General features: G+C 48.0%; 2 long non-coding RNA genes across 5 annotated transcripts; one reads left to right on the plus strand and one right to left on the minus strand.

Annotated features, from left to right (window-relative positions):
* Positions 1–1,275: 1,275 nt before the first annotated feature.
* Positions 1,276–5,823, plus strand: LOC108405691 (uncharacterized). Of its 3 annotated transcripts, XR_012124680.1 has the most exons (3): positions 1,276–1,926; positions 3,366–3,599; positions 4,980–5,823. It is a non-coding gene; the product is annotated as an uncharacterized lncRNA (long non-coding RNA). The 3 variants fall into 3 exon arrangements; XR_012124679.1 differs by lacking the exon at positions 3,366–3,599; XR_005059723.2 differs by lacking the exon at positions 1,276–1,926 and having other exon boundaries at positions 1,947–3,599.
* A 366-nt stretch (positions 5,824–6,189) lies between these two features.
* LOC118971324 (uncharacterized) lies at positions 6,190–21,528 on the minus strand. Of its 2 annotated transcripts, XR_005059722.2 has the most exons (5): positions 15,322–21,528; positions 14,092–14,232; positions 11,971–13,231; positions 8,534–11,801; positions 6,190–8,061 (listed from the first exon to the last, which is right to left on the minus strand). It is a non-coding gene; the product is annotated as an uncharacterized lncRNA (long non-coding RNA). The 2 variants fall into 2 exon arrangements; XR_005059720.2 differs by having other exon boundaries at positions 8,534–13,231.
* Between the last annotated feature and the right edge of the window lie 6,469 nt (positions 21,529–27,997).

The raw sequence follows: 27,997 nt of genomic DNA on the forward strand, positions 1-27,997 counted from the left end.
GTGCTAGGGCCCTCCCTCTCCTTCCTCTTGTGCTCTTGGTGCAGTGAATGGTTCTTGGACTCTGTAATCCTTGTTGGAGGAAAGCATGTGTAAATGAGACAAAATGCGTTCCCGAACTACACATTGTGTTGGAAGGTGCCTTTGTAGCAAGTCCACACAGAAGGACGTGTGAGACCCTGAAGAAAAGCCCTTCAGCGACCATGAAAAGCATAAATGATGAGAATGTAACTATTTAATGGCAAGAGAGAGGTGCCGTTATACCACGTGGGAACCCCCCGGTGCCAGCACGGTCGGGCTGGAGCCAGTGCTGAGCCAGTGCTGAGTTATCACGGATTGCTGCCCTTAAAACTAACTTCTAAAGTCATATATCATACCTTTCCTGGGCAAGAATTCCACAGGCTTAATCTCTGCTAAATGAGTGTGTATCAGGTCTGACTTGAAAAACACCAAGCTCGATCGGACAGTTAAAAAAAAAATCAACGTGATGCCTGTAACTCGTTTAATTGATCTTTTCTTTCAGTAATCCCCCACATTACCTACTTATTTGCTGTAATGAACATGCCACTCAGCTAAGATCAGATTAACCGCTTAAACCGCGGCGTCACAGGAAGAGAACTTTGATGCCACTGTGTCTCACCGTGAGGGTCAGAGTCAGACGGTCGGTGGTGTCTTTTCTTCCTCTTAGAATTCCAAAAGCAAAAGCTACAGTGTAAGAAGAGAAATAACAAAAATGAGCAAAACTGGCTTCCTCGACATTCTCCTAAACACCTTTAACTTGTCCATAATTTGCTGGCATTTCAGATACCGATGTGCGGAAGCGCTCATTCCGCCGCATTTACTGCAGACTCTCAGAAGTTTTTATTAAGTCTGTTTCTAATAGGAAGACACATTACTTAACCTTTGTTTTTGAGTTCTGCCTTGTGTTCACAATAAAGGACAGAAACCCAACTCACAGTAGCTTAAGCACAGGGGCGTTACCGGGCCATGTGGTGGGAAGTCCGGGAACTGGTCCGGCCCCTGCTGGGACTGGACGGGGCGGTGGGAGGACTCCTCGCTGCCTGGGCGCCGTCTGCGGGTCCCGCCGCACACAGGTGCCCGTGCCAGGGCTCATGCTCGTCCTGACTGGCGGCTGCCCAAGGGGGACGCGTTACCCCTGCCTCAGGCTCTGCGCTTGGTGGGTGCCGCCCCCGCCACCCCGCACACCCCACACCCTGCACATCACCCCACACCCCCCCCCACACACTGCACACCCTACAGACCACACCCCCCCCCGCATCCCACACCCCCCGCCCATCACCCCACACGCCCGCATCCACTGCACACCCTACACACCTCGCACACCCTGCACCCTCCCCACACCCCGCACATCACACTGCACACCCTGCACCCCACACATACACACACACACACCCTGTGTTCCCAGGGCAGGGTCCTGCGGTTTGGCAGGCTCGCCGAGGTCGGGGTAATGGTAGGAGCAATTCCTTACAGAAAGAGACTCTTGAGAAGACAGTGCTGGTAAATAACTGCCTGAGCCCCGCACCCCTCCCGTCCCGGGAGCAGCGCGCTTCCCAGCCCCGTGGGGGGCGTCCCTGTGTGACTCCGCCGTCCCTGAGGTGCTCACCCGGCCCGTCATTGCCACTGGCAGTGTCTGCTCGCTGCCACCCACTCCACTCTGTCCTTAACCTCCTAACACCGTTCCAGGTTGATCTTCTCGGACTGCAAGTCCGATCCTTGCTCGTCTACTCAACAATCTTCCCGACACCGCAGTCCCGTGAACCACGGAGATGCCACCGGACGGTGGAATGGACTTGCCAGGCACCTGCCACGGCCACTAGCTGCATCCGTGCCTCGGGTAACCACCAGCCGCCTCCACCTCAGAGCCCGGCACCCCGGGCCCCCAGCTGCCGTCAGTGTCACATGTGCCAGGTTAGTGCTGGCTGCTGGCGAGTGTGGGCAGTGGCGACGTCTAAGACGAGGTCTGCTCACTCATGTGTGTGGAAATCGTGCTCTGAGCAGGGTTGGGGGAGCAGAATGGGACCCGGTTCCACCTCCTGCTTTTTTTGTGATTTCACACTACCCGCTTCTGTGAGGCTGAACGCTTTAAAATGCCCTTGACTGCCAAGCCGGCACTGTTTTTAAAAAAATCTGCTTGCCTCTCCTTCTCCTACAAACTGGTAGAGGAAGAAGCAGGTCAGTGGCAGATTCTGTGGCAGAGGCTGCCCTTGGCCCGTTCACTCTACATTCCTTCCATGGTCCAGAAGTTTGAGCTGGAGACATAACTTCCCAGGATAAAGACATGTCCCAGCCTCCTGAAAGCAGGGGGGCCACCTGACTGCGTGGTGGCCCGGGTCCCAGCTGGGATGTCAGATGGCAACTGCTAGGACCCTTGTTTTCAGAGGGAGCTGGTGCTGCCCTAAAGGAAAACCCCCGTGCGTCTCCCTTACTCACCCCGCTCAACTTGCCTTCACTTCCACACCAGATGTGTGGGGTTCCCATACATGCACCAAGCAACTCTGGCACCAGCTGGGTGTCTGCGACTTAACTCAGCTCGTGTCAGATCCCACAGCTCACGGGCTCAGTCCCACAAGGCCCCCCACCCCCCACTTCAGACACCAACTGCCAGTCCCAGGTTCTCACCCGTGCTTCTGATGGGCAGGCTACAATCACGGTTCTTACGGCCCTCTTCTTGGGTTTGACGATTTGCCAGGATGGCTCAAAGAACTCAGGGAAGCCCTTAAAGTTTGTCTTTTTATTATATACTTGAGGGCGTGATGAAGGATACGGGAAGAGACACATGGGAGAGGTCCAGAGGGGTCCCGGGCATAGGGGCGCTGGCCCTGGGGCGTGGAGGTGGTCGCCCTCCCTGTGTGTGGATATGTTTGTCAACCTGGAGACTCCCCGAATCCCCCACTCTTTGAGGACTTTCATGAACACTTCTTCCTGTAGGTATGATCAGTTATTAACTCAATCTCCAGCCCCTTTCTGAGCCTTCCCAGAGGATGGGAGGCGGGATTGAAAGTTCCAACCCTCTAATGATGGTGTGGTCTTTCTGGGCCAGCCCCATCCAGGAGCCCACCGAATGCCTCTTCAGAACAAAAGACACTCTTACCACCCAGGAAATCCCAAGGGACTTAGGGGCTGAGTGTCAGGAACTGGGGTCAAAGACCACGCATTAGAACAAGGGATGCTCCCAGTGTTGGCATTTAGGAAGTTACAGGGATTTCAGGGGCCCTGTGCCAGGAACTGGGGGCAGAAGCCAATGTATATATATGTTCTATCATTTCACAAGGCCCCTTATCTTTCCCCCCTCCCTCTGCCCTGCTTCTTGGAATATGGCCACGATGGCCGGTGCTCCATCTTAAAAGGACAAGGGCCACGCACAACAGGGCAACAAGCCTGCGTCCCTGACGCCACGGACCCCCTGCCAGCTCAGGACTGTCCACCCCAATGTGGTGTGAAGGAGGAATAAACCTCCAATGGCTTAAGCACTATTATTTTGAGGATGATTCCCAGTTAAACCAATGCCAACCGAGGCCGATGAGAAGAGGAACTGTTTTGTACGGAGGGACCAGATAACGAGTTCCATTGCCCAGGATGGAGTGAGTGTGGGATAGCCTGGTGTGAAACGGTGAAAAGCTAGACACTAGTTTTTAGGGGTCAGTAGGAGCCATGATACTGCCTAAAAGAAACTGAAGCCAGGGCTGCCTTTTTTTTTTTTTTTTTGTTATCAGTAATGTACAAATACATGAGCAACATTATGGTTACTAGAGTTTGAAAATTGAAATACACTTAAAAGTAAATAATGATAAAAGAGAAGAACTCCAATGTACTGATTTAAGTCTTCAATGTTTTAAGCACTGTGCTAAGTATTTTACAAACATAATCTCATTTAATCCTAACAACAGTCCTATGTTGTTAAAAGAATTAAACACTGTTTTAGCTCCATTTTTTGCGTGAAAAAACTTACACTTAGAAAAGTTAAGTGTAGCTAGACTTACACAGTTAATAAGAACAGATCTGCATGGCCCCCAAACCCACACTCCTCAGCAGTACTCTCACTGAGGTTGTGAAGAGAATATATTCTGTTCACTCAAGCTCTCTCTCAGTAGCTTCATTTTGAAAAAGAGTGTCAGTTGGTTATCAGTCAGGTTCCTGGCAGGAAATAGAATTTGCCTGAGATAATAAATAAAGAGACTTTAACAGAGACTACCTTCAGAGGTGTGCAGAGTTGAGGAAAAGAACGAGGGATTTGAGTCACCGAGTCTGGCCCCAGCAGGCAGCTGTTATTTCCCAGAGGGCTGAAGGGGCAAAGGGGGAAAAGGTGGTGGTGGGGCCTGGGGAAGCTGGGGCATGACATGGGCTGCCGCGGGGGGTGCCTCACAGCGCTCAGCAGAGACAGAGCTCCAGGCATGGGGCGGAGAAGAAAGCCTGCCCCCTCTCCTGCCGTGTCATCTGTGGGAGGCCGTCTCCCTGGGCACAGAGCAGGCCTGCGGGGGGACGGAGACGGACCAGCAAAGTCTGTCTTGGGGCTACAGCCGCTCTGTGACCCAGCATCACGCAGACTCCTGGAAAATGGACAACGGGCAATTCTTTGAGGGAAAAACCCCACAAGACTGAGGGTAGTGCTCAGAGCTCAGGACCCACTCACTCTCTTTGTTTTTAGCATAGTTGATATACAATATTATACTGGTTTCAGGTGTACAACATAGTGATTCAGCAATTATATGCATTCCTGAATGCTCACCACGGTAAATGTAGTTACCGTCTGTCATCATACAAAGGTATTAAAATATTATTGAATATATTTTCTATGCTGTATTTTTATCCCCTTGATTAATATATTTTATAACTGGAAGTTATAAACCTCTTTATCCCCTTCGCCTATTTTGCCCACCCTCTGCCCCCTCCCCTGTCGCACCACCAGTCTGTTTTCTGTGTTTATGACTATTTCTATTTTGTTCATTTGTTTTGTTTTTCAGGTTCCACGTGGAAGTACTGTCTCTCACTGCCCGGCTCCTTCCCCTGGCATGGGACCCTCCGAACCCACCTTACTGTGCTCTGCAGGGGTGAGCCTGCTGAGGGCCTGTGCCCAGCACGGGCAGTTCCGGCTGCACCCGGAGCTGTGCCCGTGCCACCTTGCCAGCCATCCTTCAGGACGGCCTCCGTCTTAATTGCTGTGCCCTTCGTGCCACAGGGAGGAGAAGCGCCTTGTCAGAGTGTGAAAGTGAGTAGATGATGGGCAAATGGGAACCAAAAATTTGTTTCAGACTGCAGTGGACACCTCTTAAATGACCCGTGGGGATAGGCCAACGCCCGAACCACTGTTTATGTGTTTATCTTATGTTATTCACCCGTTTCTGTTAAAAGGAAGTAAGAGAGGTTCAGGGAATCTGTAAGGAAGTAGTTCAGGTGGAATTAAGGATAACTAAATTGATAATCTACTGTCTTTTGACCTCTTAAGACGGAAAAATTCTGCAATCTGTACCTTCCTCTCAGAGAATATTTTACACTCACTAACTGCACAACTTTGGTGCTGTGAAGAAAAGGAGAAGGTGAATTCTGATCGTATGAGCCTCTGGGAACACAAGGAATTAAGGGACATGGCTAGTTTAGAATGTAATCCTTTCTTAATGAGAAACCTTAAAAAAAAACCCAAGCAACCTCCGCAGTCCCATCAAGGCTTTTACCAGCAGCTATTGCCACCTTTGGGGCCATTAGGAAACACATTCAAGTCCTTGGGCAAATTATAAAGCGTCACTCTCAGGAATTATGAAATTAACAAGTCTTTCTACTTTAAAATATAGGGTGATGAATCATACTGTATCTCTGTTTTGTGGTGACATTTTATTTTAAAAGTCTTTTTTAATGTTATAGTTTGGTAAATTGTTTTTCTAACTTTGTGTTCTTTCACACAACACTTTTATTATGTTTTTGTGTTTGTGATGGTAATTAAGGGGTTATTTTATATACATATAAAAGGGCTAATACCGGTCTTGCCTTCAAAATGCAAAAAAAAAAAAGTAAAAAAGAAGAGAAAACAACCTTAGAAGAAAAAATGTATTTCTTTCTTACTGAGAAACATATTTCAGGTCCTAAGCTTCCCCTGGGCTTTTATCATGCCACACAAAAAGAAAATGAGGACGTCTAAGGAGAAAAATTTTGACAACGGTGGGAAATTTCTTTTAGCAAAATAAGGTTGAGTAACTGCATCAATATTTCCCAAAAGCACTTTGGAGAATTATGGTTTTAAGAGATGCCACACGGACATACACGGGCACACAATTCTAGATTCATTAACATATTGAAGGCTCTGAGAATTACTAAAAGAAATTTGCTAGACATTTGTTTTACTCTTTTTCTCCTTCCACAAAACCCTATGAATTCATCATGTGAGTGACTAAGAAAAAATAACCAATATGCTTCAGGGAATGTAGCCTTGAGCTGAAGTTCCTCTAACGACAGTGTAGTGCACTGTAAAGATCTGTGTTATCAAACTGTTTTGGAGTTTTTAAACCATGTCAGAATGAGTCTGATTCCAAGAACAGTTCTTTGGGGACCATGTCTAATCGTGAATCTAATCATGAATCCGGGGGGCCTGCCTGCAGGGCGCCTGGCCAGCACCAGCGAGAATGAGAGCTGGTTGCTTCCTTGTTCACACCTGAGCTCCTCTGCCTGACCGTTCTCCTTGTCTCTTACTTTTGGCCTCCTAAAAGCCCGTCAGGGGAGAAGCCGACCCACAGCGCGCCCCCTTCTCTGCTGTTGGCTGCCCCGCTTGGGTTCAGGCAGCCCTTCAGTTCTCGCTCCTTCCGGCCCCTCCAGAAGTGGTCCCCGCCGGTCGGTGCATCCTGAAGCCCTAGTGCTGGACGGCGCCCACTCATTCACCCCCTGAACACGTATTCCCGGTCCCCTAAAATGAGGCAGGCTGGATGCAGGCACGGGGGCCCCAGCAGGGCCCCAGATGGACGCGGGCCCGACCTCACAGAGCTTTTGCTCTAATGACAGTGAGGTGGCCAGGGACCCAGCCAGGAACCAGGCAGGACCCATATGAAAAAACCGGGGATTACTAGGGGTTAAAGGGGAGGGAGACTGGAACTCAATTGTGCATAGGCAATTATATTTCATTTAACATTTAAACCTGGTATCCTTTTTAATTGGGTGGTTATTATTTCTTTGGCTGTTTTAATTTCATAGGAAAAGCAAAATTACCTATGGAAGCATGATTATTTCCCTCTAGATTAACCCATCTTCTAGGTACCATAACCGTAATCGAGCCCACTTGGGGGCGCATATCATGATTTCTGTAGGATCAGAGCTGCTGGTGTGACTCGGATACATGCCGAGGGGATGGTGACACTCGTGTATGTAGAGACAGGCACTTGCTATGAAGAACCTGGTTGGGTTCAAATGCCTTGGAGGCGATGGCGAGCCCTTTTAAGGGGCTCCTCAGCGCGGGCCTGGAGCGGACGGTCCCCGGGCCTGGGACAGAGCCGGCTTCCCGTCCTTGCTGCCCCTCCGTGAACACGGGATTCCACCCTCTCCAGCGCGGCCTCGCCCCTCTTCCTGAGCCTGAAGTGAGACCGGCCCCTTCCAGGGGTGGCTGCTTTGGGAGGCCTCAGCTGGCCCCGCGCCGGGGGCTGTCGGGGGGCGCTGCTTTGGGAGGGGAACTTGGGCCTGGCCGTGGTCAGGAGCCGCCGGGGAGCACCCGCCTGACCTCAGGCCCCAGCGCCAGGACAAGTCTTTCTGTTGGTAATGGTGGGCATGTGTCTGGAGGAGGCAGGGAGAAGGTGGCATAGGCTTCCTCTCACTCCCATGCCCTCCTGGTAAGAGGTGGTCACTATGCCCAGGGAGCCCTGCGCACAGGTGGAGGAGGTGATCCTCCGCTGGAAAGTAGCCACCAGTCCTGGGGGTGCAAGGGAGGGCGTGCTGACTCTAGTTACCAAGGGAGAGGGTACATCTTAAAAGTTACCGCAAAAAAAAACTCCCGTGACTGTGTGTGGTGATGGGTACACCCCGGGCTCACCGCGGAGAAACTCGTAGAATGTTGTGCCGATTACATCTCAACTAAAAAACACAAACAAGAGAGCCCCCTGAAAATCAAACGAACATGACAGCCCACCTGCCTGCCAGCCCACCTCCCCAGCCTCCCCCTTTCTCCCCCTTCCCGAGGCCAGAGGGCTTTCTTCTTTCAAGGGCGCATGTGCCTCGGAGGAGTTGCAGCTTATCAGATCCCACATCTAGGGGTGCATTCCTGGTTTTCCGTGTCAGTAAACGGGTCACTCAAACAAGGAGCACGCTCTTTCCCCTGTGACCTCACCCAACCCGTGGCCCTTGGCGGTTTTTCCTCCCACATAAGTCTCAGGTCTATCTGCTTCCCTCCCTTTCCGCTGCCACCATCCTGTCCAAGCCGCCCTCTGCGCTCATGTGCAGGGTCCTCCTCTGAGCTGCCTCCGTGCGCTACGGCCCCTACTCCCCGCCCCCGTGCCTCCCCTCCGCCCCCCTCCTGCTGCCTGGGCTCTAATTGCTTCTCACTCACCTGCTTCCTCCGCGGGAGCTCAGGCCTGGTATGTTAAGTGCATCCCAGGGACACTTTTCTCAGCCACTGCTGGAGACGGGAGGTGGTGAGTTCTGTTCAGTGCACTCGACATGACTGTTCTTCCCTACATCTGGCCGCTGGACATTAAAACATACTCGCAGATAGATTTTAAAGAATGACTTGGCCTGAAATGAATCCTAATGAGTTTAGACAGCAAAATGTAAGACTTAGGGTCCAAGAAATTTTCTAAGCTTTACCTCTTAAAATATCTTCAGGGCTTTTTTGTCATGTTGTTGAACTCCCTGATGGAGCACAGCACAAAGGGTTTGAGAGGCGATTCTGGATAAAGTAGACAAATGGGGTGCTTGTTTTGGGCATATCACTGGTGCACAGTATTATATTGTTTCCAGATGTACAGCACAGGGATTCGACACTTACAGACATTCCTGAATGCTCACCACAGTGAGTGCAGTCACCCCCTACCACCATACCGAGACGCTACACTATTATTAGTTATATTTCCTATGCCGAACTTCCATTTCTATGGCTGATTTATAACGAGGTTTGCACTGCTTTGTCCCTTTGCCTGTTTCACCCATCACCCCACTTCCCTACCAGCAATCTGTTGTCAGTATTTATGGGTCTCTTTCTTTTTTGTTTTGTTTTGTTTGTAGAGTCCACATGTAAGTGAAACCATAGGGTATTTGTCTTTCTCCGCCTGGCTTATTTCACTTGCCTAATACCCTCTAGGTCCATCCATGTTGCACAAATGGCAGGATTTCTTTTTTATGGCTGAGTAATAGTCCATTGTGTATATGTACCACTGTATCTCCATTCATTTGTTAATGGACACTTGGGTTGCTTCCTTATCTTGGCTAGTGTAAATAATGCCACAACAAACAAAGGGGGGAAGCTATCGTTTAGAATTAGTGATTTCTGTTTTCTTTGGATAAATTCCCAGAAGCGGAATTGCTGAATTGTATGGTATGTCTATTTTCAGTTTTCTGAGGAACTCTGACTGCTTCTACTGACCCACCAACAATGCAGGAGGGTTCCAAATGGGTCCTTTAGAATCAAGGCTGTTGGGCACAGTCCATGTGAACATCCCTTTTAAACATCTGGACTTCAGGGTCAAGGTGTCAGGGGAGGGGGGGAGCCACCTTCACATCTAGGCGGCTGCAGTTGACGGTGTGGGGTCTGAATCTTCCCATCCTCCATCCTTGTTCCTCCAGCTCTCTGCTTTCCCCTGATGTAGCGCCCACTGGCCTGTCCACCAGTGGATGCACAGGAGAGAAGAGATAAAAAGCTCAGAAAAGCTCATTCAGCCTCTCTGAAGTTTACCCGGGAGTGGGCTGACCAGACGGTCTCCGCCGCATCAGGGTCTGTGGGCTTCAGACCCCCCTTTGCTCTTCCGGCATTCGCTCTCCCTGTCCCCCTGGTCTGTCATGGGGTTCCCCTGCCCCTCCTCCGAAACATGTCCTTTCTTTCCTTCTTTTTTTTTTTCTTATAGTTGATTTATTTTTTTCATTTTATTGATTGATTTTTAACAGAGTCACACTATAAAAGAATGTGTACTTCTGTTGAATTTCAGCTATTTTGTACAGTTTACAAAATTACCTTTTATTACAACTTAATCAAATATTCCTTTGCATACTTGTCAAGTGTATAACTCCCCATTCTTAAAAATAATAATAACAAGTAAATTTGAATGCCGGCAGAATCAGTGACTCTGATGTGTCCTAGGAGAAGAGAATGTGTGCCCCAGAAACTGCCAGGAAGAGCAGACCTTAGGGCGGCATTTGCTGAATTTTATGGTGCATTCAATTACAAATCACTAAACCCTTTAAACATAATGGCCTTAACTAACCCCCTTTTACAACCATTCAGCAAATATCTGCTCATTCAAAAAATATATACTGAGTATCTACTCTGTGTTTTGCGCCAGGGCAGCCAGTGGACTCTGCTTAGGCTGCCACGATGGCCAAGGTGAATGCACCGCCTTCCCCTCTAATGAAAATAATCAGAACTTTCGTTTAAAAAATACATTTGTAAATTATATTCATTTTTAGACACTTATCTAAAATTACTGATCAGAGAATACAAAATAATATGCCCATGTCCCTATGAAGAAAGTTGAACTTTGTCAAGGGGTAAAATAGTTCTCTGTTGAAAAAGACTAGAATTCCTTTTCCTAAAACTATACCACGTCATACATGATGGATAGCAAAAACGATGTGGCTTTAGGTACACCATCATTTATAACTTTTGAATTGTCTTCTCTATGCATACATGGTAAGTCCGTGTTTTGAACATTAGGACTTGAGATCTTAAAATGTTTGTCTCCCTATTTGTAAACTAAATTTATTTCATGAGAAAAGTGTTTCTCCCATTTAAAAATGATTGAAGCACCAAAATCATTGATAGTTTTGTTTACAAAGCTTGCTGTTCCTTTTAATTCTTCTTCTTATTTTATATTTATTTATTATTTATTTATTCTGGTATCATTAATCTACAATTACATGAAGGACATTATGTTTACTAGGCTCCCCCCTTCACCAAGTCCCCCCCACATACTCCTTCACAGTCACTGTCCATCAGTGCAGTAAGATGCTGTAGAATCACTACTTGTCTTCTCTGTGTTGCACAGCCCTCCCTGTGCCCCCCCACCACACTATACATGCTAATCGTAAGGCCCCCTTTCTTTTCTTCCCGCCCTTATCCCTCCCTTCCCACCCGTCCTCCCCAGTCCCTTTCCCTTTGGTAACCGTTAGTCCATTCTTGGGTTCTGTGCTTCTGCTGCTGTTTTGTTCCTTCAGTTTTCCTTTGTTCTTATACTCCACAGATGAGTGACATCATTCAGTACTTGTCTTTCTCCTCCTGGCTTATTTCACTGAGCATAATACCCTCCAGCTCCATCCATGTTGTTGCAAATGGTAGGATCTGTTTTTTTCTTATGGCTGAGTAATATTCCATTGTGTATATGTACCACATCTTCTTTATCCATTCCTCTACTGATAACATGTCCTTGCTTTCTAAAATCACTCTCTTCAAGCGATAAGGGACGCAGAGTCTCTCCAGTGTCTGGTTGAAAGTCCCCTGCAGGGAAAGCCGAGGCTCTGAGAGCTGGAGGAGTTGCCACAGCAGGTGGAAGGCAAGCCTGACTCGTGGCTCCAAACTCTTCCTCCTGTGTGACGCCGCTTCGCTCCCCCAAGGTAACAGCGAGGAGAAGGCAGACTCCGGTGCTCACAGGAAACGTGTTTCTTTTTGTCTTATTTGGAAAAAAATAACAGTATCACCCATGCATTTGTGCTTTCAAAAGATTAATTTCCTGAATAAACCCATGTGATAGAATGAACAAAAACTCCCAATAAATTAGGAAATAAAAATACTTGGGAGTATAAATTATCATTGGGTTTCTGATCTGTGTCTCCAGTTACCTGTAGCTGCTCAGCATTTCTTAAGTGCACAGCTCCCGGTGTCCTTCCAGTCACACTCGCTGGGCAGTGGAGACCCTCAGCCCTGGATGAATTCAAGCGGCTTAGAACTCTCCCACATGCCTGCCTCATTTCTTCACGTTCTTTCCATGGATTTGGCCAACTACTTTCTTTTACATTCTCAGATGTTGGAAAGGTACCATTCAAGCGTCTCTTTCTTCAGATGCACCATAACAGGTAAAGTTGAGAGAAACATGAAACATCAGTTAGATTCCACTTGATAAAAATGTTCCCAGGGAGGGCTGCTTCCAGTGCAGCGTGTAAGGGCAGCTTGAGGACGCAGGACACGTGCCCGGTGGGGCAGAGACTGACCTGAGTGTGACTGGCCGCGGCGTGATGGGGTTCGTGGAGATCCAGAGAGCCCGCCTGGTGCCCCGGAGGGGAGCCCACGTGCACCCACGGGAAGCACCCCCAGCACTCGGGGAGAGCCCTCCGAGCCAGTGGCCAAAGTCCTCCCTTTGTTTGGCTGCCGTGGTTCTTGCAAAGTGACCCTGCTTGCCTCTCCCAGGCTCATCACCGACCACCCTCCCCTTTTCAAGTTTCTTCCGACCTCTTGAGTTTGAAACGGGTTTATAGGTCCTTGTGTCAACTGACTTCAAAACGAAGGTGTTTGGAGGAGTCAGGTGTCTATCTGGTTACTCTCCTCTCCAAATATGTTTTCTAGGAAGGCGTACGCCCGCCGGAGAAGAGGAGGGTGAGGATGGGCAACAACGGAAGGGAGAGAGGGAGAGGGGGAAGGACAGGAGAGGGAGAGAGCCGGAACCAGAGGGTGCCCGGGGGCCATGGGGCTACTGTGAGCTCCAAACCCATGGCAGCTCTTTTCTGGGGTGGATTATGGCCTGAGGCACAGGGCGCCTCTCGGAGGAGAACGTGGCATCGCGAGGCAGAGGTCAGGAAGGCTCTGACCTGTGAGCTGTGGGCCGGTGTCAACAACAGCTGACCTGTCATTAGGCCGTAGGGAGAAAACCGATGGGTCTTGTTTCAAAGCATCCAGTGCCCAGCTAGCTCCCCTGCTAGGTGCTTGGAAACAGACAGACCAACATAGTGGAGCGATTCTGTAATCTGTCATGAGACCATAAGCTCCAGGTCCCCAGACTTTGACCCCTTGCAGGTATAATAATCTTCATTCAGCTGCACCCCTTCCCCCTGTGGGGAGGTGGGGGGGGGGCTTCTTCTAACTACATATCCAAAGCAGATGCTTTGCCTGGGAACAAAGCATATATTCATTAGCAACAGTCTTATCAACCAGGTTCTGGTTACTAGCCAGTTAACGAATTGACAGTTAAGAATTTGTATTAATGATACACTGCAGCCAGGCACTGCTTAATCTGAGAGTTTCATTAAAAATGTAGGCAGGTGCTGTAAGGCTGCGTGCCTGTCAGCCTGTGTGTAGGAATCCTGCTCGCCAGGGATCTCAACGTGCCTGTGTAACAGCATCACTCGGGCCGGAAAGGGTCCTCCCAGGCCGGAGCCCAGGGGTCAGCAGAGTTACCTGCTCGGATGGGTTTTTTGTTGTTCCCTTTGTGACGCATCTGAACAAGGCAGTTATTAGACCTGTGTTTTCTTAAAATCTCACTGCCGTGGTTCATTCGTTCTGGACCAAATTATCCAGGGAGTGACTTATCCTGACTCTTCTTTCCTGCTTTTCTGTGTCCCTCACCCTCTTTTTTTTCAAATTTTTATTTTGTAGGGTATAGAAAGAACTACTTCTCAAGGCATTAGCAACTCTATCAGAAGTTGTATAAGTGATGAGAGAGGTGGTAAAATTCAAAACCTATCACGGCACTGCTCTTTCCAGTTTTTGCCTTTGAAATTCTACCCGTGTCCCAAGACGCGGCTCCAGCGCTCTCTCCCGCTCTGACATCTGGGCTTCCGCACTGGCGGACAGCAACCCCTGTCTCTTCCTCTCTCCCAGCGCTTGCACCCGACTGCGCTCGCGGCCTGGACTCACCTGACCACAACTCCTGGGCCTCTCTATCCTGGCTAGGCGCTCCTCGTCCCTCCCGTGATCCCTTGCAAATGCTTACTAAATATTCGCCACGTCAAACTGAAGTCTCTCCTTACCGCTAGTGCTGGTCTCTGTCAGCCTGTGAACAGCCTCCATCTCTGTTCTTCTTATAAGCATCTCTAGCAGCCAGTCCTCTGCGGCAGGCGCTTTGATACCTCTTCCCATCTCCCTGTTTCAGCATCTTGAGAGGGATCCTTCTAAGACGTAAAAGTGACCATCGGAATCCTGTGTTTAAAATGTGCCCACAGCTCATGCATGCATGCATTCACTCATTCACTCCCCAAGTATTTACAGAGCTAGTATGCTGGGTGCTGTTGAGGGCTGTGGGAAAACGAGAGGGGGGATAGGGAGGGAGGGAGGGAGGAAGGCCAGGGCCCCCCTGGGCCAGGTCAGGAGAGGCTTCTGTGGGGAGGCACTTCTGAGCAGGGCCTGGAGGAGGGAGGGAGGGAGCCATGGGGGTGGGGTAGGGGTGGCTCCCCACACAGGGGCAGCTTGGGCCAGGGGGGCCATGGTGGGCAGGAGCATGCCAGGGTGGCTGGAGCAAAGCGAGGGCCAGAGGGACGAGGCGGAGCGCACACTGGACTGTGTGGGTGCCAAGGACTCGGGTTTCACCCTGAGATGGGAGCTTGGGAGGGTTTTCAGCAGAGCAGAGTTTGGCTCTGACTTCAGGTGTTCAGAGATCATCTGGCTGCTGGGTTGCGGAGAATGCTGGGGAGGGCTGGGGTGGGACAGAAGCAGGGAGGCCTGTTCCAAGGCCCTTGTGGCCAGACCAAGAGGGGGCAGTCCCCGGGCCGAGGCATGAGAGGCGCAGGGCTTGATGTTTCTCCCGGGCAGAGCCGACAGGAGGCCGACCATTGGAATGGGTGTCGGGAGTGGGAGAGAGGAGAGTCAAGGTGACCTCCCTGCATGCTTCACCACTATGATTAATTTTGTGCGACTGGAGGAGTGGCTCAGGGCGAGGCCTCTGGGCTTTTACCCCAGGGCTCTATGTGGCCTGTCCCCATGTTGTCACCTGCCTTCCCCTCTGTATTCTCTGCCCCATGCACACCCGCTCTCCACAGTCCACACTCCCATTCTTGCACATGCCTGAGTCTTTGCTCATAATAGTCGCGCCGAAGTGTGGTCATCTGTCCACAGGCAAAGCCCTATCGCTCCTCTAAGATTTCTCAAGTGACATGTCCTCCCTAAGGTCTGCTTTCCTTTGCATGCAAACACCCCTGTGCAGTACACCACACCCACCTCTTTCCTGTGGCCCTTTGTGAACGCCTCTCCTGCCCGTCACTCACCAATTTGTTCGGGTCTCACGCCTGGGGCCTCCTGGAGGGGGCATGTTCCCTGAGCGGGCCCCGTGCCCAGCTATCACTCTCACCCCGCCGCAGTGGGTGGAACATGGTGCAGCGCCTGCAGGTGTTCATTGAATCAACAAACGAATGGGAGGGAATCCCGAGGGGTGTGACACACCCTCCAAACCCCCCTTCCTCCTCTCCTGCCCCTCCACTTAAAAAACCCGTGGTTTTCCTGCTCTGTAGCCGCATAAGCACTCATGTTACCTGGCAGGGTGTGTGACGAAGGGACTTGCTTGGATGAACACTGACTTGATTTAGAAATGCAGGAAGAAGTTTTATTTGTACCTTAAATATGTTAAAAATGATCCAGTGGACCTAAAACTGCCTTAACTATCCCCCAAATTGGGCTGTGTTGTAAGGAATGTCAGCCTCTACGTTCACTCCTGGGGGGAGATTTTCAGGTCATGGGATAGAAAGGGTCATGGACCAAATTAATAGCTCAAATCACATGATTTATTGGATCTATTCAAAACACAGAATGGGAGGCAGGGGGACCCAGATGGGGTGGGTCACCACTTTCAGGACAGGGAGCAAGTGGTGTGGAAGGCAGATGAAGGCAGGTACCCCTCTCTCTGCCTGTGTTGTGGGTAAGAGGGCCAGACTGAGGTTGGACACGGGGGGTGAGGGCAGCAGAAAGAAGGTGACCGGGACCACCTGCCTCCTTGGGAAGACGCGGGGCAGGAACCCCTGGCCAGTTCGTCTGCTAAACAGCTGTGGGATTATCTGCGTTTCTGGCCAGACTGTATGTACGGCCGTGAAGGATGATGCCGAGATGCTGAAAGACGGACAACCTACAGATGACGCGACTATCGGCCTCAAGGTAGCATGGTCCGTACTTTATGACAGGTCTTCCCCTCCCTTCTGCCAAAAGGAACGCCCCTGTTGCCCTGTCCCTTTGAACGTACGGCATATTTCACAGGTTGCCAATTTACTTATCACCCAATGCTGAGCACATCTTAGGAATTCTATGTTTCTTGGGCTCTCTGCTCATTCATCTATATTTAACAGATGGAGAGTTTCTCTTGCGTGAGCTACTCATTTATTTTGTATTCATACTGAACCCTTCTTATGAGCTCTACCCATCTTATGTGGTTTTCTTTCTTCAGAACTGGATATTCTTAAATAACACAGCAAACACACTATAGGCTGGAAAAGAGAGATTCTACAATGCCGTGTATCTGTGCCCGGATGCAATGTGTCGGGTGGTGATCACATCCAGTGATTCATGCCTCTCGCCACCGGCGCTGTGTTCCCGTGATAGGCTTATCGACAAATGTGTTTAAAGGCAAAAGAAAAACAAAAGACATAAAGGCCTCTGGGATTATTGATTATGTAAACCCATGCTGGCTGCTTAATGATCATAATAGTTAGTGGGAAAATTTTGTTTCCAGTCACCTTAGTAACCCCGAATCTTTTCCTTTTCCTGCTTATTCCCTAAAAGTCCTAAAATCTTCCAAAAGGGTATTGTTGAGCTGAAAGAAATGAAGTCCAGGACTGGCTGTTTGCTTGTTTTAGATTCACTCAATTTTTTCTATCATGCAAATTATTTCTTAAAAATAAACTTCTTTGAAGTGCACTTTGTAGTTATACCTGATAATCTGTGTTTGGGGACAGATTTGGGGATTTTACCTTAGTGGGTGGTGGATATTTTTGAATTTTTATAAATATTCTTCAGCGTTGTTTGGAAATGCAGTTGTTAACTTGGGAATCATTTGATACTTTGGGCCTTCTGGATTATAGCAGAGCACGGTGTTGTCCAGGGCTAAGAATCATCCTCCATTATTAAGGACCCTATCGATGCTCCGTGCAGTATGAGGTTTTCTAGTCTGGTTGGTGGGAATATACACTATTCCTAGCCCTGTGCAAGTGCCGGTCACTATTCTTTCTGACCCTCTTAGAAAGCTTTCTCCCCAGCCTCGGCTCACTGTGTCACCAGCTTGTACTGATACATACTGTGGGGTTCTCTCTCTGTGCATCTCTCTGTTCTCTGGCACTCCACCCTCTGAACTGTAGCTGTGTTGGTCTCCCCAGACTCTCAGCTCTATCTCCTCAGTTCAGGGAGTCCGACAGGACCCCCCGAGTCACACTCACTGTTGCTTTGGCCTGGACAGCCTGTCCGGTAGGAAGCTGGAGCGAGCATAGGACTCACCTCACGTGTCTCCCGTCCTTCAGGCATCGCAGTCTTTCTTTGCCTGATAGCAGTTGTTTCGCATGTTTAATCCGGTGGTTGTTGCCTAGGTGGGAGGTGAATCCAGTCCTGTCACTCCATCGTGGCTGAAAGCAGAAATCCTATTCTCCTTGAGACCTGCTCAGAAAAGGCTTAAAAGCAAGCATTGAAAATGTCAAATAACTTAGCTGCATGTCAGAAAAAAGTCCAAAACTCTTTAAGAATACAACAAATCTAGTGTCCAATGATGTAAAACTCACAGTGTCTGGCACCTAGTAAAAATTACCAGATATACAAAGAAGCAGGAAAATATGACCCACACCCCAGAGAAAATGTAACCAACCAAGACAGATCTATAAGTGACAGAGGTAATGGAACCAGCAGACAAAGAACTTAAAAATAAATTGTGAATTGAATTGTCTAAGTACATTCAAGGACGTAAAGGAAAACACGAGCGTGGTGAGGGAACAGATGAAAGAAGTGCGTCTTAAAAAGAACCAGAGACTCGACTCCCGGGGCTGGTGCGTCTGCAGGCCAGCTCTCAAGGGTGCCTCTCCCCTCTCTGGGAGTCCCTGCTGACCCTTCCCTCCTTTCAATCGCTTTTCCTTCCATGATTTCTGCATCCTAAATGTCTACGTGTCCCCATCCGACGTCCGAAGCTCCTCTCCCCTGGGTTATGGCGAGTCTCCCAGCCTGAGCACCACACCTGATCCTCCTCTCTCACAACACAGCTGGAGCAACGTTTCTGAAATGGAAATGAGCCCGGTCTCCCCTTGGTCCCTTCACGGCTCCTAGGGCGAGGCGCACACCCCGCCCTGCCCCAGCCTGCTTGCCCCCTGACACCGTCCTTCCCTTCCCTCATGCCTGTGCTCCCACCCTTTCCTCTTGAGGCTTTCTGCCTGGAGTGCTTCCCCAGTGAATTTTCACTCAGTTAATGTCTGATTCTTCATTGATTCCCAGCTTAAACACCACGTCCTCGGGGAAGGCGTCCCTGACGCCCTGCACGCCTCCCACACGCAGGGGCAGTCCCTGCTGCGTCCTCTCATGTCCTGTGAGTCAGTGGTCACCGCACGTATGTCACCACGTCGGAGCTGTGTGACGGTCTCTTCCCCTCGCAGCCTCCGTGCCTGTTCCCCCGGCTGTCTCAGCACCTAAGCCCCTGCCTGGTCCCAAGGAGAATGAATGAATATTCATCCTCTGGAGCATTCCAGTCGTGCTCCTTCCATCTCACCCCAGGAGCCCGTCCTGGGCTGGCCCATGACCCTAGGCTCCGGAACAGGTCACACCCCCTGCCTGGGGCTCCTTCTTCTAATGCTCCCGCCTCAGAGCAGCAAGAATCACTGTCCTCAGCATCATTTTGATCATCTCGCCCCTTCCTAGAAGCCTACAGTAGGTCCAACTGCCTCTTGAATTAAATTGAAACTCCTAATCATGAGCTTCAAGGGTCTCTGCCGATTAGCTGGCTCCCTTCCCCCACACCTAGCTGCCGCCACCTCTTTGAGGGACCTCAGGGGCGGCTCCCCTGCAGGGTGCCCCCCGGCGACCTCCCCCTGCAGCCGACCCCGGGCCAGGGCTCTGTCCCGACTCCCTTAGCTTTCTCCTGCACTTGTTCTTTCTCCCAAATCATATCCCATCCCCCACTTTACAAATATTGCTGCACAATCATTTCCTCTATGACTGTTTCCCAAGTCAACCCCGTGTGGCTCTTCTGGCCTGTTTTCAGGTGTGTAGAGTATCTGTGCCTATACATGTGTTGTTTGTGTCCCATGTCCCGTGGCGTCTGCTGACCTGTCTGTGGCTCTGTCTGCCCTGCCAGGGGCAGCCCTCCCAAGGACAGGGCGCTGTGTATTCATCCCTGGAAGTCCCTGTGGTCCTCGGGCGCGGTCTGTGCCCCAGGTCCCTGCTTACCTCTGCAACGGAGATGGAGGGCGGACCGGGGACTGGGAGTTCCTAAAGGCAGCTTTTCCTCCCAGTTTCCCACACAGACTCCAGGCCGTCTGGCAGATGCCGCCCCAGCTGAGCGGTACGTCAGCTGCGCTTGGCACCTGCACCGTGGGGGATGTCAGTGTGGTGGTGACAAGGAAGGAACAGACAAATATTCTGAGTGCCCACTTGTGGCAGACCCTGTGCCTGGAGCCAGCAGGTCATGTCTGCCTCCCAACAGCCTGAGGATTTAGCAGCATTATTCCTGACCTTCAAGGACGTTAGGAGTCAGGTGCATCTAAGCTGCCTTGTCCCTGAAACAGGTCTCCCTGGTCCAAAAGGCATGCCTCTGTCCCCGCGCTGGGGCAGATGTGCTTCTGGACGAGGGGACCTCCTGCCCCAAATCAAGACCACTATCACCAGAATATGTGGCCACACACCATACATACAACATACACGACGCTTCCACCGCTTTATGTCTGAAGAAGATGCCCAGCCAGCCCGCACTCGCTGGCTTTGCTCACCCTGCTTGCTCGTCGAGCCCTCTTGAGATCCGACTCTTCTTATAAATGATTACTTTTTAAATTTTAGTCAAAGGTTCCTTTAAGATTTTGGTGAAAGCCCTGGACTCTCTCCCAGGACAATTACATAAACATATGACATTTATGTACAAATCACAGTGTCCCCAGGCGCTCTTCACTTACTTCTAGCCACAGGTTTATCTAGGTTCCAGGCCTTTCCCATTTTACAGAATCCAGAGCCTATGAAAGGTACATTTCTGAGGACCCCGTGACAAAATTATTTACTTACATGTTCAAATGATGTCCTACTAAATCTTGGTTATTTGAGGATGCGAAGGCTAGCTTCACATGGAGACCTAAGAGAAAAGGAAGAGACTGAAAGGAAGTTAGAGAAGGGACTTTGGGAAAACAGTATGGCTTGTCCCCATTTTAATCTGTGGTGCCTATCGCTGGTTTTAATCACAGCGCCTTGATTTCACTGTGGTAGTGTAAGTGACACTATCATTCCATTTCACCTTAACTGAAGCACCGTGCCAGAATCTGCTTGACTTACAAGGGGAAGCTTCTTTCCAAACAGTAAACTCATTTTCCTGGGAGATGCTTTCCTTTGTAATTGAGGAGAAAGGAAACGACAGGAGGGCTGTTTGGAGCTGAAGAGTGACATCTCTTGGTGGGAGGGTGGAAGGGGCTTCCTACTAGGCCACATTTAACTGGGACACAGAGACCAAGCAGCCGCGGCTTCAGAGGGGACATGCACCCCCTAAAGGTGTATGCAACATCTGGGGTGTGAATTGTGCATTTTTCTGAAAAATTGGTCCAGATGGTCATCAGGTTCTCACAGGGTTCTTTGCTCATGAAGGGTTAGTTAAGGTCCACTGGGTCGGGCCTGGGTTTTCTCAAAGTGTCTGAGGTCAGGAGATCGTCTGCAGTGGAACCGCTGAGTGGAGCTTGTTGAGAGCTCATCCAGGGCCTTCCCCCACCCCAGTTTTCTGGATCAGAATCTGTAGCGGATGCTCTGAGACTAGGACTCTTTGGCGTCTTATCTAGGTGATTTGGTTACATTTCTGAATTTGCTAGGAGGTTTCACGTGTTTATCATCGCCTGTTAGAATACGATCCACAGCTACAGTGTTGGGAAGTCCTTACAGTTACCCAAATAGGTCTGGGTTTAAATCCTGGTCCTGCTACCTGCTAGGTCTGTAACTTGGGCAAATTAGGAATCTCTCTGAACCTTAGTAGCCTCATGTGTAAATATGGGACTAAATTATTTATCTTGAGCTAATATTGCCTAATGCACAGGAGTCCAAAAAGGATTATGTACTATCCATCGCTTTTCTTAAACACAGAGCATCCCCCAGATTCTCCAGATCCAATTTTAAGTGCCTTATGGGGTCGGTCTTTTTCATAAAGACACTGTCAATAAATAAAACAGAACAGGTTAATCATTTCCTACAATGAGTCACCAGCCATATTCAAAGGGGTTGTGTAACGTCGGCAAACATGCTTGAACTCTGAACTGAAATTTCCTTTGTCTCACCTTCACAGGCAGGTTGGCAGCACACATGTTCTGCAGGCTCTGCCGCCCAGCAGCCGTCTCTCTAGACCCCTCCTAGTGAGCTTAGCAAACGCAAAGCATAAATACCAGAATTTACCAACAAGTGCAAAGCCCTACATGTTTAATAGTCACATTATTGAGAATGTTTAATTGAGAATCTACTCACTAGCACGTCTCCAGGAGCAAACAGCGCAAAGGAGAGAAGAAATTCTTATTTCTGCAAAACCCGTTGTGAAACCCTGTGTCTGGGGAGAATGCCCTCACGCTCACCACCGGATTGTTCTGAGCCAATTCCTTCCCTCTGGTGATTTTGCAGCTCTGTTTTCCAGTACAGCTGTAGGCACTCTATCACTGGAAAATCAGTTACACAAATGCTCATTTTTACAGACCAAAGAACACTTATACTCGCTCATGATGTAAGCAGAAAATCTGCAAGAAGTACAATAAAACAACAAACTCTTCTAATTCATTTCTACATGGAGTAACCAAAGTTCTCATCTGATTAGCTGGAGTCTAAGCATTTGTCCCTGGTGGCTTTTTTGAGGTTAGACATACATTTCCATCACTGGTGGAAGACTTAACCATTTGGAGTGTAAGGAACTGTGGCTCTGTGAAGAGCCGATTAGGAGGCAGTGGTCCGCCTACCTCACATGTATCACCGTGTCATTCCTGAATCTATCAACATGTTAACTAGGACAAGCTCAGGGTTTGTATTCTTTGATCGCCATCTGCTGGTGGCCTCCGCAGCAGAAAATACCAATTTCCACGAAGACTGCAGTAGCTTGCTTATTGCTGGATTTAAGTAGTTCTTGCAACCCCAGAGAACAATATTTTAGTACCCACGATGACACCAGACGGTCCTGCTGAAGTTCCAGAGACCCTGCCTCTCACTTCCTGGGAAGTGAGCTGTGCTGCTGTCAGGCATCGCTCTGCAGGGCCGGGCGCTCATTCTCAGACTTCATTTCTTAGAGCAATTTTAGGATGACAGCAAAATTGAGTGGAGAGTCCAGGGACTTCCCTATGCCGCCTGCCTCCCCCCACCGCCAGCTTCCCCCTCTGTCAACATCAGGCACCCGAGGGGCACATGGTTCGTCGGCGAACCTACACTGACAAGTCACCACCACCCCGAATCCACAGTTTACATGAGGTTTTACGCTTTGTACTGTACATTCTATGGATTTTGACAAACGTGTAGTACATGTACCTGCCACTGTAGCGTCATACGGGGTAGTTTCGGTGCCTGAACACCCTCTGTGCTCTGCCTGTTCATCCCTCCCCCCCTGCAAACCCATCTTTGTACTGTCCCTATAGTTCGCCTTCTCTAGAATGTCATATAGTTTCCATATGGGCTCCTTTCCTTTAGGAATGTGTAACCTAAGCGTCCTCCTTATCTTTTCATGGCTTGGTAGCTCATTTCTTTTTAGCACTGGATACATCCCATTGTCTGGACGTAGCGGTTTGTCTGTCTGTTCATCTGCTGCACCCTAGGACATCTTGGTTGCTCCCAGGTTTTGACCGTGATGAATAAGGCTGCTGTAAACATTCAAGTGCAGGGTTTTGTGTGGATGTAAGTTTTCAACTTATTTGGGTAAATACCAAGGAGGATAATCACTATGTTGCTCCTTTTTAAGAGGACTACGTGGGCAGTGCTGGCCATGAATATCTGTGACAAGAGTCCTCTTAACCCTCAGTCCCCAGGCCTCTGAGAGGCTTCGGTGCTCAGGAATCCTGCCAAAATCATACACAAGCTGTTGGGTAATGTTAACCTTAAAAATAAAACAGTCTGTTATTTTTAAATTGGTTTATCTGGGAATAGCTACGAATTGCAGTTTGGGACATGCAAGCTATGGCCAAACTGTAGGCAAGCCTGATAAGCAAAGGAGAGGAACTTCACTTTATGGAGAAGGAGGCCGTTGTGAGGGCTTGTTTTGAATGAAAGGCCTTTGGAGAAAAGCAAGGGTTGGGGTTGATGGCAGCTTCTCACCGGCTGAGTTGATTTCTTCTAGGAGATGCAACATCCGTCTTTCTCTGTAGGGGCCTGTAACTGATGACCGCTTCCCGTGGTGGCCCTTTCTCTGGGGTCTGTAATGGACAGTTCTTCCTGTAATTGGCGAGAGGAGTTCCTGGCTCCCTCTTCTAGCTCTGGGCCCCCTTTATCCTTTTCTCGGGTAACGGTGATCTTTTCTCAGGGGATGTTTCCATCAGGTGCCCAAACATGGCTCAGGAAACACAAGCTTTGAAAGAAGTGTAGTTGAAGTGCCTACACAGGAGCCAGGAGAGGCCTGTGGTGTTTCTCTTTGCCACAGGGCATCTATTATAGGCTTTGGAGTTAGAAACTAAGAAAGCCAGCATTCCTTGGGAACTTAACATGTGCCTGGTGCTCTCTGAGAGCATCCACATTTGAAAAAAAACATATTAAAAGCAATAGCTGGGATTTATTAAGAATCCACCAAGCTAAACAGTTTGACTTTATTACTGTGTCTCCAGTCTTACAATGTCCTATGCTTAGAAATCATTACCATTTTATAAAAATGACTGAGATTAGAAATATTACATTGCCCAAGTGTGTACAGCTGATCATGACCCTGAAATTCTAATGCAGACCTGTTTAGACTCCATGCTTCAATAATAAAGACGATAAAACAACATTTCTGCTGTCAATGGCTCCCTTGAAGGAAGAAAGAGCTGCAGGCGTCTGTGGTGAGGAACTGGGGGTGGGGGTGGGGGTGTCCTGGCTCTCCCTGCTGGGGGCAGACCCGGCGAGTCCCGGAGAGGAGGAGATGGTGAGATGGCTGAGTGAAGTCTGGAAAGGCGATAAAGGCCTGGAATTCCATGTCAGGAAACAGCGCCTGCCAGGGCACAGGACACGAGAGAGAGGCTGGCAGAAAGTTCCAGAGCAGCTTTGCGATGCGCAGGGGGAATGAATCCTGACCAGCTCTTATGGCAGTTAAGACAAAGACCAATCATTTCTGGTCTTAAAAAGAAGAACTTTCAAAAGTGAACTCAAAATAGTGAACTGGACTTCATTGAAGATATGAACATTTGTGCTTCAAAAGACACCATCAAAAAAGTGAAAAGATAGCCCACAGAATGGGAGGAAAGATTTCCAGGTCATATATCTAATAGGGAACTTGTTTCAGAATATATCAGCAACTCTTACAACTCATCAATAAAAAGACATCTCAATATTTTTAAATTAAGGCATCATTGATATGAAATCTTACAAAGGTTTCACATAAACAACACAGTGGTTTCAACATTCACCCATATAATCAAGTCCTCACCGACCCCCACCATTGCAGACACTGTCTTTCAGTGTAGTAAGACGCTATAGTCATTACTTGTCTTCTCTGTGCCATACTGCCTTCCCTGTGACCTACCTATATTCTGATTGCTAATTATAGTGCCCCTTAATCCCCTTCTCCCTCCCTCCCCACCAGCCCTCCCCTCCGCTTTGGTAACCACTAGTCCCTTCTTGGGTTCTGTGAGTCTGCTGCTGTTTTGTTCCTTCAGTTTTCTTTGTTGTTATACTCCACAAATGAGGGAAATCATTTGGTACTTGTCTTTCCCTGCCTCGCTTATTTCACTGAGTGTAATACCCTCTAGATCCATCCATGTTGTTGCAAATGGAAGGATTTCTTTTCTTCTTATGGCTGAATAGTATTCCTTTGTGTGTATGTACCACATCATCTTTATCTATTTATCTATTGATGGACACTTAGGTAGCTTCCACGTCTTGGCTATTGTAAATAGTGCTGTGATAAACATAGGGGTGCTTATGTCTTTTCAAATCAGGGATCTTGATTTCTTTGGGTAAATTCCTAGGAGTGGAATTCTTGGATCAAATGTTATTTCTAGTTTTAGTTTTTTGAGGAATCTCTGTATTGCTTTCCACAACAGTTGAACCAATTTACATTCCCACCGATAGTGTAGGAGGGTTCTCATTTCTCTGCATCCTTACCAGCATTTGTTGTTTCTTGTCTTTTAGATGTTGGCCATCCTAACTGGTTTAAGGTGATATCTCACTGTGGTTTTAATTTGCATTTCCTGATGTTTAGTGGTGTGGAGCATCTTTTCATGTGCCTGTTTGCCATTTGTATTTCTTCTTTAGAAGTGTCTGTTCAGGTCCTCGTCCCATTTCTTAATTGAGTTCTTTGTGTTTTGGGTATTGAGGCATGTGAGTTCTTTATATATTTTGGATGTCAACCCCTTATTCTCCCATACTGTAGGATGCCTTTTTGTTCTGCTGATGGTGTTCTTTGCTGTACAGAAGCTTTTTAGTTTGATGAGTCCCACTTGTTCATTTTTACTTTTGTTTCCCTTGCCCGAGGAGATGTGTTCAGGAAAAAGGTTGCTCATGTTTATATTCAAGAGATTTTTGTTCTATGTTTTCTTCTATGAATTTTATGGTTTCATGACTTATGTTCAGGTCTTTGATCTATTTCAAGTATACTTTTGTGTATAGAGTTAGACAATAATCCAATTTCATTCTCTTACATGTAGCTGTTCAGTTTTGCCAAAACCAGTTATTGAAGAGGCTGTCTTTTTCTCCATTGTATATTCATGGCTCCTTTATCGTATATTAATTGACCACATATATGTGTGGGTTTATGTCAGGGCTCTCTATTCTGTTCCTATGGGTCTGTTCTTGTGCCAGTACCAAATTGTTTTGATTATGTGACTTTGTAGTAGAGCTTGAAGTCAGGGAGTGTAATCTCCTGAGCTTTGTTCTTCCTTCTCAGGGTTGCTTTGGCTATTTGGGTTTTTTTGTGGTTCCATCTGAATTTTAGAACTATTTGTTCTAGTTTTTTGAAGAATGCTGTTGGTATTTTGATAGGAATTGCATTGAATCTGTAGATTGCTTTAGGCAGGATGGCCATTTTGACAGTATTAATTCTTCCTATCCATGAGCATGGGATGCATTTCTACTCATTTGTGTCTGCTTTAATTTATCTCATGAGTGTCTTATAGTTTCAGAGTAGAGAGGTCTTTCATCTCATTGGTTAGGTTTATTCCTAGGTATTTCATCCTTTTTAATGCAATTGGAAATGGAGCTGTTTTCCTGGTTTATCTTTCTGTGAATTCATTGTATAGGAATGCAACAGATTTCTGTGTATTAATTTTGTATCCTATAATTTTGCTGAATCCAATTATTAGTTCTAATAGTTTTTTGATGGATTCTTTAGGGTTTTCTATGTAAAATATCATGTCATCTGCAAATAGTTACAGTTTAACTTCTTCCTTACCAATGTGGATGCCTTTTATTTCTTTGTGTGGTGGGATTGCCCTGGCTAGGACCTCCAGTACTAAGACATCCCAATTTTTAAAAGGGCAAAGGATTTGGATAGACATGTCTCCAAAGAGGACATTCAAGTGGCCAATAAACATATGATGAGATGCTTAGCATCATTAGTCATTAGGCAGATGCAAAGCAGAACCACAATTAGATACCATTTTCTGCCCACTATGATGGCTAAAATAAAAAAGACAGACAATAACAAATGAGGATGTGATGAAATTGTAACCCTAATACATTGCTGGTGGGGTTGCAAATGGTGCAGCCGCTTAGGAAACAGTTTGGCAGTTCCTCAAAATGTGAAACACAGTTAGCAGATGACCCAGCAATTCCACTCCTGTACAGCCAAGAGGACTGAAAACACACATCCACACAAAAACCTGTACATGAATGCTCATAGCAGCGTTGTTCAGCCAAACAGTAGAAACAACCCAAATGTCCATCAACTGACAACTGGATAAACAAAATATGGGATGTCCATTTATTAGAAATATTATTCAGTTAGAAAAAGGAATGAAGTACTGACACATACTACAATATGGACAAACCTTGAAAACATTATGTGAATTGAAAGAAGCCAAGTAAAAGACCACATGTTATATGATTCCATTCCTATGAGCCTATGAGGTACCCAAAATAGGCAAATCCATAGACACAGAAAGGTTTGTGGTTGCCAGGAGCTAATGGAGGGGAATGGGGAATGGCTGCCAACCGGCACAGAATTTCTTTGTGGGTGATAGAAATGTTCTAAAATTAGATAATGGTGATGGATGCACAACCCTGTGGCTGTGTTGAAAACCACTGTGTTGAAAACCACTGAATTATACAGTTTAATAATGAATTTTATGGCATGTGAATATATCTGAAAGCTGTTGTTAAAGGGTGGGGAGGGTCGCTTCTGAAGCAGAATCGTCCGATGCATGGGGCTGCATCACAACAGGAAAAGGGAGGGAGGGACTTCAGGTAAACATAATAGTAACAATCACAACAGCGAGCTTTATGCCCTTCACACTATTTACTGAGTGCTATTAGTGTCTACAGGCTGGGGACACAGAGAAACAAGACACACAAAATCTCTGTCTCCATGGAGACCCTATTCTAACCAGGGAGACAGGCAATAAGCAAATAAGCCAATAGGATGGTATAGAGTGCTTA

Source organism: Manis javanica, chromosome 13 (genome assembly GCF_040802235.1).
Source record: "Manis javanica isolate MJ-LG chromosome 13, MJ_LKY, whole genome shotgun sequence".
NCBI classification, from domain to species: Eukaryota; Metazoa; Chordata; class Mammalia; order Pholidota; family Manidae; genus Manis; species Manis javanica.